Here is a 15993-nt window from a genome sequence, read left to right on the forward strand (position 1 = left end):
AAACATAGACTATTAGCTATAGCTTTATATATAGCAAACACTCAACATAATTGTGTGGGCCTGTGAATGAACTTTCCTTGCATCTACCCTGTATGAAAAGGAGGTAAATCTCATGGATTAATAATGAGGAATGCCTGGAGTTCAATAAGTGGAAGGTTCTCCACATACCAATATATTCTATCTGATTCTTAAATGAGAGTCTGAAAACTGGCTTCAGGCCATTGGCGTTGTGTCCTTGTAATCTCAGCCACAGCTACTGGCCAGAAGGTGTACTTTCTGAGCAGGGGACACAGACACAGTGGCCAAAGTGGCTAGCTGGTGACATATGTCAGGAAGCGACTGGCATGAGCCATTGACCAGGTGACATGTTATAGGGAGTAGGTGATAATGTTGGTAAGTGGGTCTCGATTTGCTGGAAGCTTGTAACATTGGCCCTTCTAACAGTGTAGTGACTGATCATGGTCATTGGTCATAGAGAGCAAAGGTGTAGGAGGTGGACGTATGGGCACTTCCTCAGAAACCTCTGTCTGCTGGACAGTTGCACACAGGAAAGGTCCCCCTGGCTCACCACTTGCAAGGAATAAGCCAGGATGAGTGAGCCAGAGGGAGGACTGTCACCTGTCGGCCAGCCAATCCCTCCAAGTCATGGAAATGGTTAGACTACAGTCAACATTCCCTTCCCCGGGCAATGGCCAACAAGCCACAGTTGTAGACAGCGGAAGGTCCCTCAAATGGCGCTTAGCTCCTCCCTCGAGCCTCCTGTGATCTTTCCTCCTGCTGCCTCCTCCTCTGTGCCTGAAGGATAATCCTTGCCGAAACCACCACTACTTTGTTCTTCTCAGAAGACAGCTCTGTCTTCATTTGCTTTCCAGGGACAGAAAGTGGGACATCTCCAGCGCATGCCTGTCTTGTACCTTGGATGTTTAACAAGTCATCACACTCTGCTTTTCTGTCTTCCACACAAATCAGCTCCAGAACTTATGTCCCCATCAGCTTACTCTGGACCCATCTGTCCCTGACCTAAGCAGAATGTGTCCATAAGAAGGATTTCAAATCCTTCCTTGTTCCCCTTTGAGTCTTCCAGGTAGATTTCAGATCCCTGTGAGAGTCACAGGCAGTCCTTCATTCGTGCCCATGCTTGCTTCACTTGGATGTCTTCCCTCGCTACGAACAGTCTGCTCCATTCACCCTAAGCTGTGTCCTCTGTGGTCCATGGCACTTTCCTCAGCTGGACACGACCTTCCTCCCAGACTGATACTCCATCACCACACTCAGCCTCAGCACCTCTTCCCGCATGAAATTCTCCCTGAGCCCACCTTGCCCAACTGCAGGGTTGCTGAATGTCCCTGAGCTTCCTATACCTACCAACGTGCTCAAGCTCAACAGATAAATAATGACCTACACGCAGGTTGTATCCTCAGAAGGAGCTCGGCTGAAAGGGCAGAGTCATCCTTTATTCTGTATTCATGCTGCTCAGGATAATGTTTGACATTTAACACATATCCAGAAATGGTTATGGATTCAGGGTTTTAGCCAATGAGGATTTCACTTAGAATGCTTTCAGGTTCCTAAAGGTGGTTATATTTGACTTAATAGAAAGACAGCATTAATTCCTCTGTCAAATGAACTACATGATGTGATGTGACAGAAAGTATTTCCTTGACTGGAGAGATGGCTCAGCAGTTAAGACACTTGCCTGCACAGCCAATAGACCCAGGTTTGATTCCCTAGGACCCATGTAAACCACATGTACAAGGTGGTGGTACATGTATCTGGAGTTCGTTTGCAGCAGCTGAAGTCCCTGATGTGTCTATTCTGTATCTCTTTCTGTATCTCCCTCATTCTGTCTCTCTCTCTCCCCCTCTCTCTTTCTCTCAAGTAAATAAAACAAACATAAAAAGTATTTCCTCATGAGATGGATGTTAGACACATGGAGTTTTAGCTTTGTCTGTGGCCTTCACAGAAGGCACAATGCAATTTACAAGTTCCCATGCTGCGTAGTTTCCGTTGGTCTATGTTCTTCCCACATCTTTGCACTTACTGCCTGAATTTGTGTTTGGAAGCATGAAATGGAAAGATGTCCAAGGTAGCTGACTCAGGAGATGAGGGCAACAGCACCTCAAGAGCGCACCTTGCTGTGTGTGCTCCGGACATATGAAGCAGAGTTGTAGACACCAGCCGCCAGCTTGGGCATCCCCCTTGCTAGTAGGTTGATGTCTTGTGTCAGGTGCCACGTGATTACAGTCAGGTGGAAACAGTGGTATGAGCAGAGATCCACGTTGCTAAACATGAGTGGATTGGGTGGGAGGAGCCATGTCTTCAGTTCACTAACAAAAACCCGTTTTCCCAGCATAAAGTATTTACATCATGCATGCAAGTAAAGTAGCTATGAACAACCCCATGATAATATATGAAGTAACCAAATAATTAGTAAATGAGGAGATTTTTTATAAACATTTTCATTTATTTAATTGCAAACAGAGAGAGAAAAAGAGAGAGAAACTGGGCATACCAGGGCCTCCAGCCACTGAAAATGACCTCCGGATACATGTGCCACTTTGTGCATCTGGCTTTATGTGGGTACTGGGGAGTTGAACTCAGGTTGTTAGGCTTTGCAGGCAAGCATCTTAACAGCTGAGCCATCTTTCTAGCCCTGTAAATGAGGAGTTTTGAGAACTGATTATCATACTGTAATTGGATTGTAACAACTAATTGCATTTTAATTTTAATGTATAATCATTTTAAGGGCACCCATGTTCAGCAACCTGCTGGCCAAAATCCTGGAACGCTTAACCTCCAGTCCTCATGGCTTGGGACACCTCAGCTTCAGTGCCCCTGCCTGGGGCTTTTGGCAGCTTCTTTTTCCACTGGAAATAGCAGCAATTCATTTCATTAAATGTTTTCCAACTTCAAATAGAAATCCTAAAACAGAACCAAAAAGTAAGACAGAAAAGGAAAAAAAGTCTTCTGTGTTTGACTAGCCTCACACCACCATTATAAGACATTTATTTCCATTTTTACTTTCTCCCCCTTTTTAAAATATGGTCATGAAGCTGGAGAGATGGTTTAGCAGTTAAGGCACTTGCCTGGGAAGCCTAAGGACCCATGTTCAATTCCCCAGAATTCACATAATCCAGATGCATGGTGGCTCATGCATCTGGAGTTTGATTGTAGTGGCCAGAGGCTCTGGCACATCCATATTCCCTCTCTCTCTCTCTCTCTCTCTCTCTCTCTCTCTCTCTCTCTCTCTCTCTCTGTCTGTCATAAATAAAATAAAATATTAAAAATTTGTCCTCCTTTCTCCAACTACCTTTTCCCTAACCCCTTCTTCTCAACTAGTCTTTCTTTTTTTTTTTCTTTCTTTCTTTCTTTTTTTTTTTTTTCAAGGTAGAGTCTCACTGTTGCCCTGGCTGACCTGGAATTCACTATGTAATCTTAGGCTGGCCTCAACCTCAGGTGATCCTCCTACCTCAGCCTGCTAAGCGCTGGGATTACAGGTGGGTGCCACCACACCCAGCCTTCCTTCTATTCTGAGGTCATTCTTTTTGTTCACCTTCATACCCGTGGCATCATGTTGCTGAACCCAGTATTATGTAGGTCATGTGCGGTTAATGACGGCCACTGTGAAGTCATGAGTGCAACAGCCAGCCCAGAGTTCCCAGGCAGTCCTCTTACTCCTTAGGCTCTTACTTGTTGCCATCCCCTCTTCCACAATGGTCCCTGAGTCTTGGGGGTGTGGTAGAGATGTCACATTTAGTGCTGAGCACTCCCTGACACTTCCTATCCTCTCTTTGACGAATTTTGAGTCTCCCCAGTAGTCACCGTCATCTGCCAAAAACCTCCGTGACCAAAAGTGACAGAGCAGCACTAATCTATGCGCATAAACATGGATATTTAGAATATTTAGCTAAACAACACTACTAGTTTCCACCTCTAGGGCCTATGACTGTCTAAGCTTTTGACTGTGTTTCCTGTACCAAGCATGGATTCCCTCCCATGGAGCCAGCCTCAAATCCAATCAGAGAGCAGTTGGTTACCCCCGTAACAGACATGCCACTATCTTGCCTGGCCAGCCAGTTGGGTCTCTTCCAGGGTCCACTGCTGGGTAAGACTGGTGATGGCTTTTCTCCTCCAGCAGCCTGTGTAGCATTTTCTAGCATGACGGCAGCTAGCCTACAGGGAGGGATCTTCCAGCTCAGTTCCAGTTTGGCTTCTCAGTGACCGTCGACCCAAGCATGCAGGGTCTTCAGCAACAGGGTCTTACCGTCTAGCTTTGGTGGGCAGCCAGGAGCCTTGGCAAAAGCCTGTCATGTGTGGAGGGCTTCAGAGTTCTTCCTGACTAACAGCAACTCACTGGGAACTACCCCGCCCGTGGCCCTGAGATTTTCCTATAACAACATGGCTTCTGAGAGCAGCTTTATCTTTGCCCCCGCTCCCCCAGCCCAGGTTACTTCTGCCCAAACTCTCTCCTGTTTGAATTGCATATTTTTTTTCAATTAGCTAACAAAGCAGTCGATTTCCACAAGTGATGGGTAAAATTTTCTGGCAGGCACGTACTTGAAGTCTGGGTTCCTTAATTTGAAATCTGAGTTGCTCTGAGCCTTGACTAGTTTCTCGGAAGGTTTCATTAGACATCCTGAGGACTCGGTGAGCTTCAGAATTAATGGTGTCCTCAGAACTCCCTTTCCTTATTTGCCCTCTGATAGAGGCAAGCAGAAAACTGCACTTCAGTCCTTAATTAGTCATCTGCCAGAAACAAGCAGAAAGGCAAGCTAATTCAACAAGAAAAACCGTCATTAAAATGCCTCCCGTCCTGATGTTTGGAATACATGCTGCTCTCTTTGAGGTTTTCTTTCTTTTTTTTTTTCTTTTTTCATTGCATGAGGGTTTTCGTTCAGCTTCCAGTCTACTGCGGGCAGTTCCAGTTGGCATTGTGCAAGGAGGAATCGACGTCAGCCTGGGCACCACCTCGTGAAAAGCAAAGGCTGGGAGTGTGTGTGGACTCTGCCGAATTCACATAGCTCAAGTTCACCTCCCCGAGCCAGCTGGGAGGAAATCATTGGCTTTGAGTATCATGTAGCCACCCACCTTGTGATTGAGGTTTACGCTTGAGATTTTCACACTTTTCCAGAGTATTTCAAATCAGTCAATCATAATAAAAACAAAAACAGGGGAGATAATTTGATAATAAGATTGTGATACTCACCAAAAAGAAGGGGATGTGGGGATTGGAAGCAAAGAACAAGGGAAACTGGGAGCCACGAAGAGAATATTGCAAACCCTTCATTCCTGTTCAACTTACCCAATCTCTGCAAAAGCCCTGTGAAACCTGAATTATTATCTATAGTTTGGTTTTATATCTGTAAGACGTTCTGTTGGGTTTATAGCCATTTGGTCCAGATCTGATTTGGTTAATAATGGAATTTAAGATTTGGAACCAAATTTGTCCAACACCAGAGGTTAATCCTCAGAACACACAGAGCCCCCACCTCACCCCAAACTGGCAGAGAACCATGGCCAGGGGAGGGTGGGAAGGGGCATGGCCGAGTTAGGGAGACTTCCCTTGTTTCTGATTCGTAAGACAGTTGTCTGTCCCTCTCTGAAATATTCTGAACCTGAATTCCTTGGGTCACTACTATGGGATATTGCCCTCCTGTTTTGATGGAAAAGGTCATCTCATACTTAAATTGGATATTTTAGTTCTTTCACCTTTGATAATGGGAAGATGTCCTTCAAAGTGTTATTTAGATGTGCCTTACCAAATTGGCATAGTCCAGGAATAGAACCTCGGATTGTGTCAGTGTGGTACTGTATGATACAGTATACCATCAACGCTGAGAGGCATTTCTGGGAAAACATTTTGCTTTCCAGAAAAAAAAAAAAAAAAAGGAAGAAAAGAAAAGAAAGAAAGCTCTCTCTGCGAAGTTTTCTTCCCAAGCTGTGATAAGTTCCCCTGTTCCGCTGGCCCGGGACGCCCGGGCTTTCTCAGTGTGCATAAACATGGGTTCCCAAATGCCTTTGGTATGCAGACACGGGCGGAGGACAGGGCCCGGTGGAAGAGGTTTATCAAGACATGGCATGGAAAATGGAAAACTCTGGATGCCTGCATGTGTGCTAAATTGAAATATCAACCTGATGCTCCCTATTTTTTTTTTTAAAAGGCCAAATTAAAGTGCTGAGGGTGGAAGGACTTAATGGATAGGCTATTGCCACTGATTTTGTAAAAGATAAGAAACTGCAAATTCTGGCTGAAAATTAGACCTTTGTGGTTTTAAAATATTTAAGGTATGGCAAATGACACTTTTTATTTCTACACATTTGGGTGTTAATAGCATAAAAGTATTATCAACTGAGTTATTTCCCTTTTTAAAATATTTTATTTATTTGAGAGAGAGAATGGGCATGCCAGGGTCTGGAGTCACTGCAAATGAACTCCAGACACATGTGCCACCTTGTGTATCTGGCTTACGTGGATACTGGGGAATCAAACCTGGGTCCTTAGGCTTTGCAGGCAAGTACCTTTACTGCTAATCCATCTCTTCAACGCTATTTCCCCTTTTAAAAATATGCATGGTTTCTAGGATGGCATTTCTTGGCATAACTGATAACTAGAGATGACGAGGGACCAAGAGGTGGGCAAGGGCGCCCGGTGAGAAGGAACTGAATCTAACCTCTCAGGTCTGTTTGCCACATGTAGTTGAAACTATGTTCTTTTCAAACTGTTAAATGAGAAGAGACCTGAGAAAGTCTATTTGAAAACTGTTAAGACACTCTTCCATTGTTGTGAGCTACTTTGTGGTTATAATGATTAATGTAACTGGAATGGAGAATTTGATGACAGGTTTGGTTTACATCAAATAGTTTCAGCTGTCCAATTCAGTAAATAAATATTTACTCAGCATCTCCTGTGCCTGGGACCCTGCTGGGGCAGTTATGTAGTTGCCCTAATTTCCCCCTTCCCACAGCAAGAACAAAGGTTCTGTAAACACTTGGTGATGAGCACATGCGTGCTTTAACCCAAGCCATCCCCATCTGCTCCTTTTACCTGGTAGTCCAGGCAGTCCTTGAACTCATGGCAATCCTCCTGACTCAGCCTCCTACAAGCATGCACTTCCACACCCTGCTGAATCTGTCCATGACATGGCTTAGCCCTATGGCTCTTGGCTGATGCTGAAATGGACAAAGTATATGATGATTGGCCCTTCTTTGTATCTGTATAAAAGCAGAATCAATGTATGTTAAGCAGCCTACTAGTATGAATACAGGCAAGACTTTCTTGACTCAGGAAATGGATCACTTGAGATTTTGCAGGTCACCCAGAGAGAATGGAGGGTAGCCCACGGACTTCTAAAGACGATCAAAGTGGCCCTGAGTCCTGGAAATGACAAGAGGCTTCAGATGGAGGCCTACGAGGCTGGTTCAAGAGGCCAAATGACCCCTAGTAAAACATATGACGATCTGAGTCCCCTACCAAGCTTGTGGCAATACCGTAGAATTACTATGCCACAATGAAAGTATTTCAGTTTTATAAAGTATGAGAAAAATAGCTAGTTTTGTGTCCCTTGGAGGGAGAATATGGACTTAGATTGAGGTGTGGCTTTAGTAACGTTTTGAACCGAATGACTGCTTATTGGAGCGCAGGTTGAGCCACACAGCGTAAGACCCTGAAGCACAGCCAGGCCTTCACCGCTAAGCGCTGGCTGTGGTCAGCGCCCAGCTCTGGCCATCAAACAGGTGCTGACACTGCAGCCTGTCAGTTGTCCTGACGGTGCTCAACTGCTTGAAGGATTACTGTCCTGTCAAGTCACATCGCCCTGGCGCCCTTCACATGTTAGCCTGTTGAACTCTCATAACTATTTCTTAAATTATTTTATTTTGTTTATCTGTTTGAGAGATAGAGAGAGAGAGAGAAATAACGGGCATGCCAGGGTCTCTAGCCACTGTAAACCAACTCCAGACACACGTGTCACCTTGTGTATCTGGCTTAATGCGGTACTGGGGAATTACTGGGGTCCTCTGGATTTGCTGGCAGGCTCCTTAACTGCTGAGCCTTCTCTCCAGCCCTATTTTAAAATTTTATTTATTTATTTATTTATTTGTAAGCAGACAAACAGCCAGACAGATAATGGACACGCCAGAGCCTCCAATTGCTGCAAACGAACTGCAGATGCATGTGCCACTTTGTACATTTAGCTTTACGTGGGTATTAAGGAATCGAATTCTGGTCATTAGGCTTTGTAGGCAAGCCATCTTTCCATATCCCTTATAGCTATTTTGTATGGCGGACTCTGTTATCATTCCCATGTTAAAGGATTCCAACCCAGCCTGCCTGAGAGAAAGGTTAAGTACCTTGCTGAGGTGGCCCAACCCCTCAGCCACACAGCCAGACACCATTTACTCTTCTCACCCAGTGCAAGTTCTCCATGTCTACTAATGAGCCATGCCTTTTCATGCCCTGTGGACTTCTTTTCAAAATGCCTTAGAATATGGTTTTTAAACCTATTTGCTCTTGGTGTTCATGTTGTTGATATCAAGCGGTGTCTCGTGGCGCAAACCAGGGCTGTCTCTCCTTGGCCTGGTAGCTGTTTGCCCGGCGTGTGTTCTGGGCAAGTTTTCTTGCAGTGTCAAGGGGTGAAGGGCATTAATACAGATGGCAGTGAATTAATTAAAGAGGCTCGCAGAGGCAAGACTCCGGGAACGCATCTATTTTTGTCCAGGGTCAGCTGTCCTGGACGGAGAGCATTAGGGCCTAATGGCCTTCCTCCTGGCTGTCACGCTCAAGGCTTCCTGATCTAGTTTGCCTTCCCGTGCTGCCTGTGCTTGCCCTTGAGCCTCCCCTGAGAATGACATTATTTCCCATTACATTCTGACTATTATTTGCTTAATGAACCAAATTGAGGAAGCAGAAGTTTTAGGAGTAAACTCTCAAATCCTGAGACTCATCAGGGGCTTGCAGAATTCTCGATACCTGGATGAGGCTCAGCAGTCCCCGAGAACAGAACCAGTTCCGAAGTGCGCTGAGGAGAGGAAGCAGTGGTGTGGGGGACGGTCTGGACTGCGTGGCTGTCTTGCAGGCTCAAAAATGCAATTGGGAGAAAATGTCTAATTCAGCCATCAGCTAAAAGCAAATGCCTCTCTTCTCCTCAGAAAATAATTCAGTTGCATTCAATCAATATTTAATTTTTACAGGAAATCTCAGAGACAAACCCAGCTGGAGTTTGGGGGCCAAAAATCCCTTCCTTTCCTCTCAGCATCATGATGCTCAGGCAGAACCCTGCCAGCAGAGGGCTTCTGTCCTTGACAAACTGCCCTAACCGAGCAAAATGGCCAAGGCATTCCTATAACATGAGATCTTTTCTCCATGGTTGCTTTTTTTTTTTTTTTCTTTTCTGTTTTGATCATCAAAGTCCTTTCAAGTGGATTATTTAATGAACTACAAAGTGTTGTGATTTTTTTTTTCCCTCCCTGCCCTATACTTTGTAAGATATAATTCTAATCCCTCTTTCATTTCTAGGAAGTTATGGGTAGAATTGTGGGCAGGTGATAAGTATCTTCAGTAAGATAAAGGCTATACTATGGTAAGTAATATTAAGCAGAAATTTACAAATCAAATTCACTCATGGGAATCTGTTCCCTGCTGACCCTCATTCAAAGAAAAATATGCTCTTCCCTGCTTCCTGCATCAGAGGACAGGATCAGCAATGTAATACTATAGGAATTCGCTTCTAGGAACTTCTTGAATCTTTTTTTCAGTGCCCAAATGCCTAAGAGAACATCCTTTTATTAAACTAGTGCTCCCTGGGTTATATTTCAATCCTTTTTAATTTTTAGGAATGCCTAGGTTCTGGAAGCACACCCACTTTGAAAGCATAAGTGTGTGTACTTGAGGCATTTGAGAAGGCTAGCACTTTGCCCTCCCTCAATCTATGAAAGAAAGGGAGGCTTTTACTCCCAAACTTGGGGGAAAGGGATTAAGAAAAAGTAAATCTGGAATCAGAAATGTAGGGTTTATATCAAGCAGTGCTGATTATGTCTGTGGGGGTCATGAGACCTCCGCTAGGCTTTTTGAATTCTAGCAGCACTCCAAGGTCATGAAATGACCTTCACAAAGTGACTTTTCTCTCTGTGTGTCACATGTATTATGAGGAAAATTTAGTCACTGCCTCACTAAGTTCTAAAGTATAACTCAGCATTTACATGGAACATGTGATCCAGAAAAGCCAGCAGTGTGTGTGCACGCAGCGTGGGCATCAGGGGCTGGTCATCCAGAAAAGCCAGCAGTGTGTGTGCACGCAGCGTGGGCATCAGGGGCTGGTATTCCAGAAAAGCCAGCAGTGTGTGTGCACGCAGCGTGGGCATCAGGGGCTGGTCATCCAGAAAAGCCAGCAGTGTGTGTGCACGCAGCGTGGGCATCAGGGGCTGGTCATCCAGAAAAGCCAGCAGTGTGTGTGCACGCAGCGTGGGCATCAGGGGCTGGTCATCCAGAAAAGCCAGCAGTGTGTGTGCACGCAGCGTGGGCATCAGGGGCTGGTCATCCAGAAAAGCCAGCAGTGTGTGTGCACGCAGCGTGGGCATCAGGGGCTGGTATTCCAGAAAAGCCAGCAGTGTGTGTGCACGCAGCGTGGGCATCAGGGGCTGGTCATCCAGAAAAGCCAGCAGTGTGTGTGCACGCAGCGTGGGCATCAGGGGCTGGTCATCCAGAAAAGCCAGCAGTGTGTGTGCACGCAGCGTGGGCATCAGGGGCTGGTCATCCAGAAAAGCCAGCAGTGTGTGTGCACGCAGCGTGGGCATCAGGGGCTGGTCATCCAGAAAAGCCAGCAGTGTGTGTGCACGCAGCGTGGGCATCAGGGGCTGGTCATCCAGAAAAGCCAGCAGTATGTGTGCACGCAGCGTGGGCATCAGAGGCTGGTCATCCAGAAAAGCCAGCAGTGTGTGTGCACGCAGCGTGGGCATCAGGGGCTGGTCATCCAGAAAAGCCAGCAGTGTGTGTGCACACAGCGTGGGCATCAGGGGCTGGTCATCCAGAAAAGCCAGCAGTGTGTGTGCACGCAGCGTGGGCATCAGGGGCTGGTCATCCAGAAAAACCAGCAGTGTGTGTGCACGCGGTGTGGGCATCAGAGGCTGGTCATCCAGAAAAGCCAGCTGTGTGTGTGCACGCGGTGTGGGCATCAGGGGCTGCTCATCCAGAAACTTCCAACAGTGTTTTCCAGGTTCTTGTCATCCCTACAAGTAAGTCCCGCTCGCTCTTCAACAGCTGCTTGGTCCTATCACTTTGATTACGTTTGTCATGTTAGCTGAGTCCTAATTTTCTCCCAGTTCTCCACAAAAGAATTATGTGATCTTGTCATCAATATTAAGGAAAATAATTGTGGAAGAATGTGTCACTGTGAAGCACTGAGGAATGGTCATGTGTTATTCCAGCAAAGCATTATTTGTGCAAGTCTTAGATTTTGTACTTGGAAAAGAATCACAACTTAACGTGGGAAGCCACCGCCAGGTTAGCGTCACGAATGTGTTCAGGGGAAGAGTGTTCAGAAACCTGCTTGTACTGTACAGACAACCCCTCCTCCTTGAATCCTTTCTTTATTGTTTTAGATTCTTAAATTGTTTTTCTTTGGCATTGGCCTTTGACATTTTTAGTACTTAATTGTAGAGACATTTCAAAACAGAGAGGCCAGGTACCTATTATTGAAACTTGTCGGAGTCGGGACAGGAAAGGGGACAGACCGTGAGGCCAGTTGGAAGTAAGATTGAAGAGGTCTGCGGTGGGAAGTTGAGGGGGGCAGTGGCTAATTAGTCAAGAGAAATGGTCTTCCGAGTGGGGGAAATGGTCAGTGTTGACTGAACCCTGGAGGATTTCTACCCCTGTTTATCTCTTACTTTCGCTTGGGCAGGATCAGCAGGTGGCTTACATTTCTGACCAATCTCTCTCTCCCATTTTCCTGGTGATATTTCATGGTTTCCACACCTCGGTGTGTTTTTGTTAACACACTCCTCGGTCTGATTAAGTATGGGAATGTCAAGGGTCACTTCTACCAAAGTGTGTGACTGACCTTGGTTAATACTCATTTTTCTCTGAAGTCCCTAACAAGAAACAGAACAGGGAAGACACTGGACAGGATTTCTGAGGTAATGGCTAGCCAACTTTAAAGAACAAGAGAATTCCTGCTCAGTGTTTTCCTTTTGAATTATCAGGCTGAATTCCTCAAATATTCTCTGGATCATTATAATATGTCAATATAGCTCAGATGGCATTACATACATTAATTAATAAATCCATCCTGCATCCTTTGGCTGTATTGAACACTGTACTCTGAATTCACCCCATACTGTCTTTCTTCTATTCTTCTTTACCCAGGAAGGCTTCCTGGGATGGAGTCACAACCCCAGGTGTCCATGTCAAAAGCACTGGATAGAAGGATGTGATTTTTTTTTTTTTTAATTTGAGGCAAGGTATCTCGTAAACAAGGATAGCCTTGAGCTCTATGTAACCAATAATGACTTGAACTTCTCATCTTCCTGCCTCTACCTCACAAGTGGTGAGACTATGCATTTCCTGTTACACCTGGTTTATGTGATGTTGGGGAGCAAATTCAGCTTGGTACATGCTAAGAAAGCACTCCACCTACTGAGCTACAACCCCTCCCCAGCTCCTGTGGGTACATGTTGAAAAAGTAAATTGAAGTCGACTGTGGTGGTGCACACCCTCAATCCCAGCACTCAGGAGGCAGATGTAGGGGTATTGCTGTGAGTTTGAGGCCACCCTGTGACTACATAGTGAATTCCAGGTAAACCTGACCCACAGCAAGACCCTGCATTAAAAAAAATACACAAGTAAATAAAAATTAATTTGAGCTAGGAATATATTATTTTTAATAAATTATATTTATTTTTAAAATTTATTTGAGAGAGGGGAGGGAGAGAATGGGCATGTCAGAACTTATAGCCACAGCAAAAGAACTCCAGATGCATGTACCACCTTGTGCATCTGTCTTATGTGGGTCCTGGGGAAATTGAATCTGGGTCCTTTGGCTTTGCAGGCAAGCACCTTCACCACTAGCCATCTCTCCATCCCAGGAATATATTCTTAAATGTAAACAATTACGCACTGGCTTAGGACTTCCATAATACTATGAAAAATCTTAAGAACCGCAGCTCTAAACCCATGGATTTCCACGCCATCCTTGGTGGCAGCCATGTTGGGCTGGTCACGGCTTTCTGGCGGCTCGTGGGTCCACCACTCTCATTTATGTTTCTTTCCCTCAGTTGGATTCACTCCCTGAGCGTGTCTGTGTCCTGTGGGTTTTCAGTTTATGTCTTTGGCCTAGAAGCTTCCAGCTTCTTGGGCCTGCTCCTGTTCTGGGAGTGGTTTGAAGAGGGTTCTCTCTACCATGGCCCCCTGGATGACAGGGGGTTGCTCATCAACTTGCCTCTTTAACCCAAGGGGCTGGCATTCAAGGGCAGAGCCACTTGTCTCCTGCTGCACCTTCAGCTCCACCAAGCAAGGCTTGGCTTCCGCATCCACGCGCCTTCCAGCAAACTTGCCGGGATGTTGAATGAACTGGCTGAATGATAGTCAGAGTCTGGGAGTGAGTTATTGCCCAATCACTGGCCTTTATGGGCTCCTCTGCAGTCATGTAATTAAGAAGGCATTCATAGCCCATTTTATGACACTATCAAAGTTTCCAAAATGAATAAAATAGCTTCATCATTAATAATTTGGATTTGTCATCTTTGACCCAAAGGCATCCCACACCAGAGACTACAAATATTATTTTAAGCAGTTTAATGGATTATTGGACAAGTAACTAATGGATTAACAGGTCAAATAAATTAATGGATAAATTGGTGTGAACATGTGGTTGAGTGGCTTTCAAATTGCAGTTGTGACTGTAAAAGGCAGACACCCTGCGGGAGAATTAAGCAGCACCAGCAAACACTATTACCATTAGCGTTCCGGAAGCGAGCTTGACAGACAGGATGCTTCCTAATGAAACTATGAAACAATTGTAATAGCTCTTCAGAGCTTTGGTGGTGTTTCTCTGTTTGCTTTGGTTTATCTCCTAGTAGATCCAGAGAAAGAAATTATGTGGGAAGTATTGGCCAGTTAGAGCTTCACAGTTATAAATGACCAACCTACTGGAGGAGGGGCAAAACACAAGTAGGAAAATAGACAGTGAAGTATATGCTACGTCAATGTGTAAATCTAGAACCATCCGCCACATCGTCCAGGTTGAAACATCTCTTTATGTTTCTCTCATAGCTCAGTTTTAGGGACCTCCCTGAACCCGTGTTCTTTACCGTGAATGGTGAAAGATCTTCATCTCCTGACAGAATCATGTACTCTTCTTTTGAAGGCAGAGAATCAGCGTACTTTACCATGTGATAAGCCATCTTTAAACACAAGGTACTTAAAATGGCAGCTGTCTGCTTAACTCCGGGTTCTGATGGGCAGTTCTCAACTGGGTTGAGCAGACCCATGTCAGATAGGCTATCACGGCTCATCGACCGACAGGTCTCCTGCGCTTGGCAAGGCACCTGGTATCTTTACCCACATGCTGATGGGCACCAGTGCTACATGGGTAACGTATTACCCTTCCCATGCAAGCTAGCCCGGGCTGGTTCCTGTGGGCTCCTGTGGTCGTAGGAACAGTAAGAGAGGCCAAAACACAATCCACAGCACATTTGAAGTCTCTGTTTCACAGCTGTTGTTAAACTATTGGTCAAAAAAAAAAAAAAATCAGGTTGTAGCAAACCGCCCAAGAATATGGTCACAAAAAGCATGAGTAACTGAGGCGCCAACCAGCCAGGCATGTTTTTGTAGACTCATATCCATTCATACTTACTTACTGCATGGTAACTGCTTTGCTGGGTAACTCCTAATATATTTGCCATAGGGAAGGAAAGTGTGGTTTATAATTTTCGGGACTTCTTCCAACAACAAAATCTGTGGGTATTCAGTGCCATAAAGTTATAAAGAGGCACAACATTTGCATAGAACCTATCTATACTCATATCCCTGTGCAACTTAAGTCAACCCCACTTTGTACAGCGTCTAATATCATGTAAATACTATGCAAATATCCTGCACTGCATAGAGGGTAATGCTAACAAAAAGTCTGAACATTTGGTGCACAGTTCATATATATATATATATACATACATATATATATATATATATGTATGTATATATATATATATGGACCAACTGTGTTTGGATTTGTTAGCTGCAGTGCATGTTGGTACTCCATTTTTGTGTCTACAAAAGGAACATAGCCAAAGTTCCTTCCCCTTAAAGCTGCTAGGACAATTTAAAAGCTCCCCTTAGTGTCCAGCGCATCACGAGCGCTCCGTGAAGGCGCCGGTGGAGGCGGCATGAGCCAGCCTGGTGCCGCCCTGATGCTGCTTCTGTCCTTGTGAAACATGAACGCACGTGTCAGCAGACATTCTGAGAAAGAGATTCAGACCATGCCGAGCCCCCAGCTCTCCCTCTCTCGGCAGCCACTGCTCTTCTGTGATTCAGTGGTGGTTCTCCAGAGCTTTGGGTGACAGGAGGTGTTTCCTCAGAGAGGGTGTGCCTGCTGGAACTGTCATGTTTCCTGTTGAATGTAGTTTTGCTGTGCATTTCTTCTCCTGCCTCTCTTTATATATAGCTGAGGAACCCTATTGGCCACACGGTGGTCACAGCTCTCTGTGAAATCTTGTATTGGACAAGATATTATATGACAGAGTTTTAAGAGTGGAAAGAGCAGTCTCCTCTAAACAGAGTTAGCTCTTTTTTTTTTCCTGAAGGACAGGAGAGTAAATATTTGGGGTACGGGGTTCTGTGACAACCAGGCCTCATACAGCTCCAGGGGGCACACACACCACAGTGGGTATAGCTGTGGTCCAAGGACATGGTATTTACCGAAGCCATGAGCTACACTTGCCCTGTGGCTGAAGCTGTCCCACTCTTGATCTGGAAGGAATTTGAAATCATCACAGGGAAAATGG

Source organism: Jaculus jaculus, chromosome 16, assembly GCF_020740685.1.
Source record: "Jaculus jaculus isolate mJacJac1 chromosome 16, mJacJac1.mat.Y.cur, whole genome shotgun sequence".
NCBI classification, from domain to species: Eukaryota; Metazoa; Chordata; class Mammalia; order Rodentia; family Dipodidae; genus Jaculus; species Jaculus jaculus.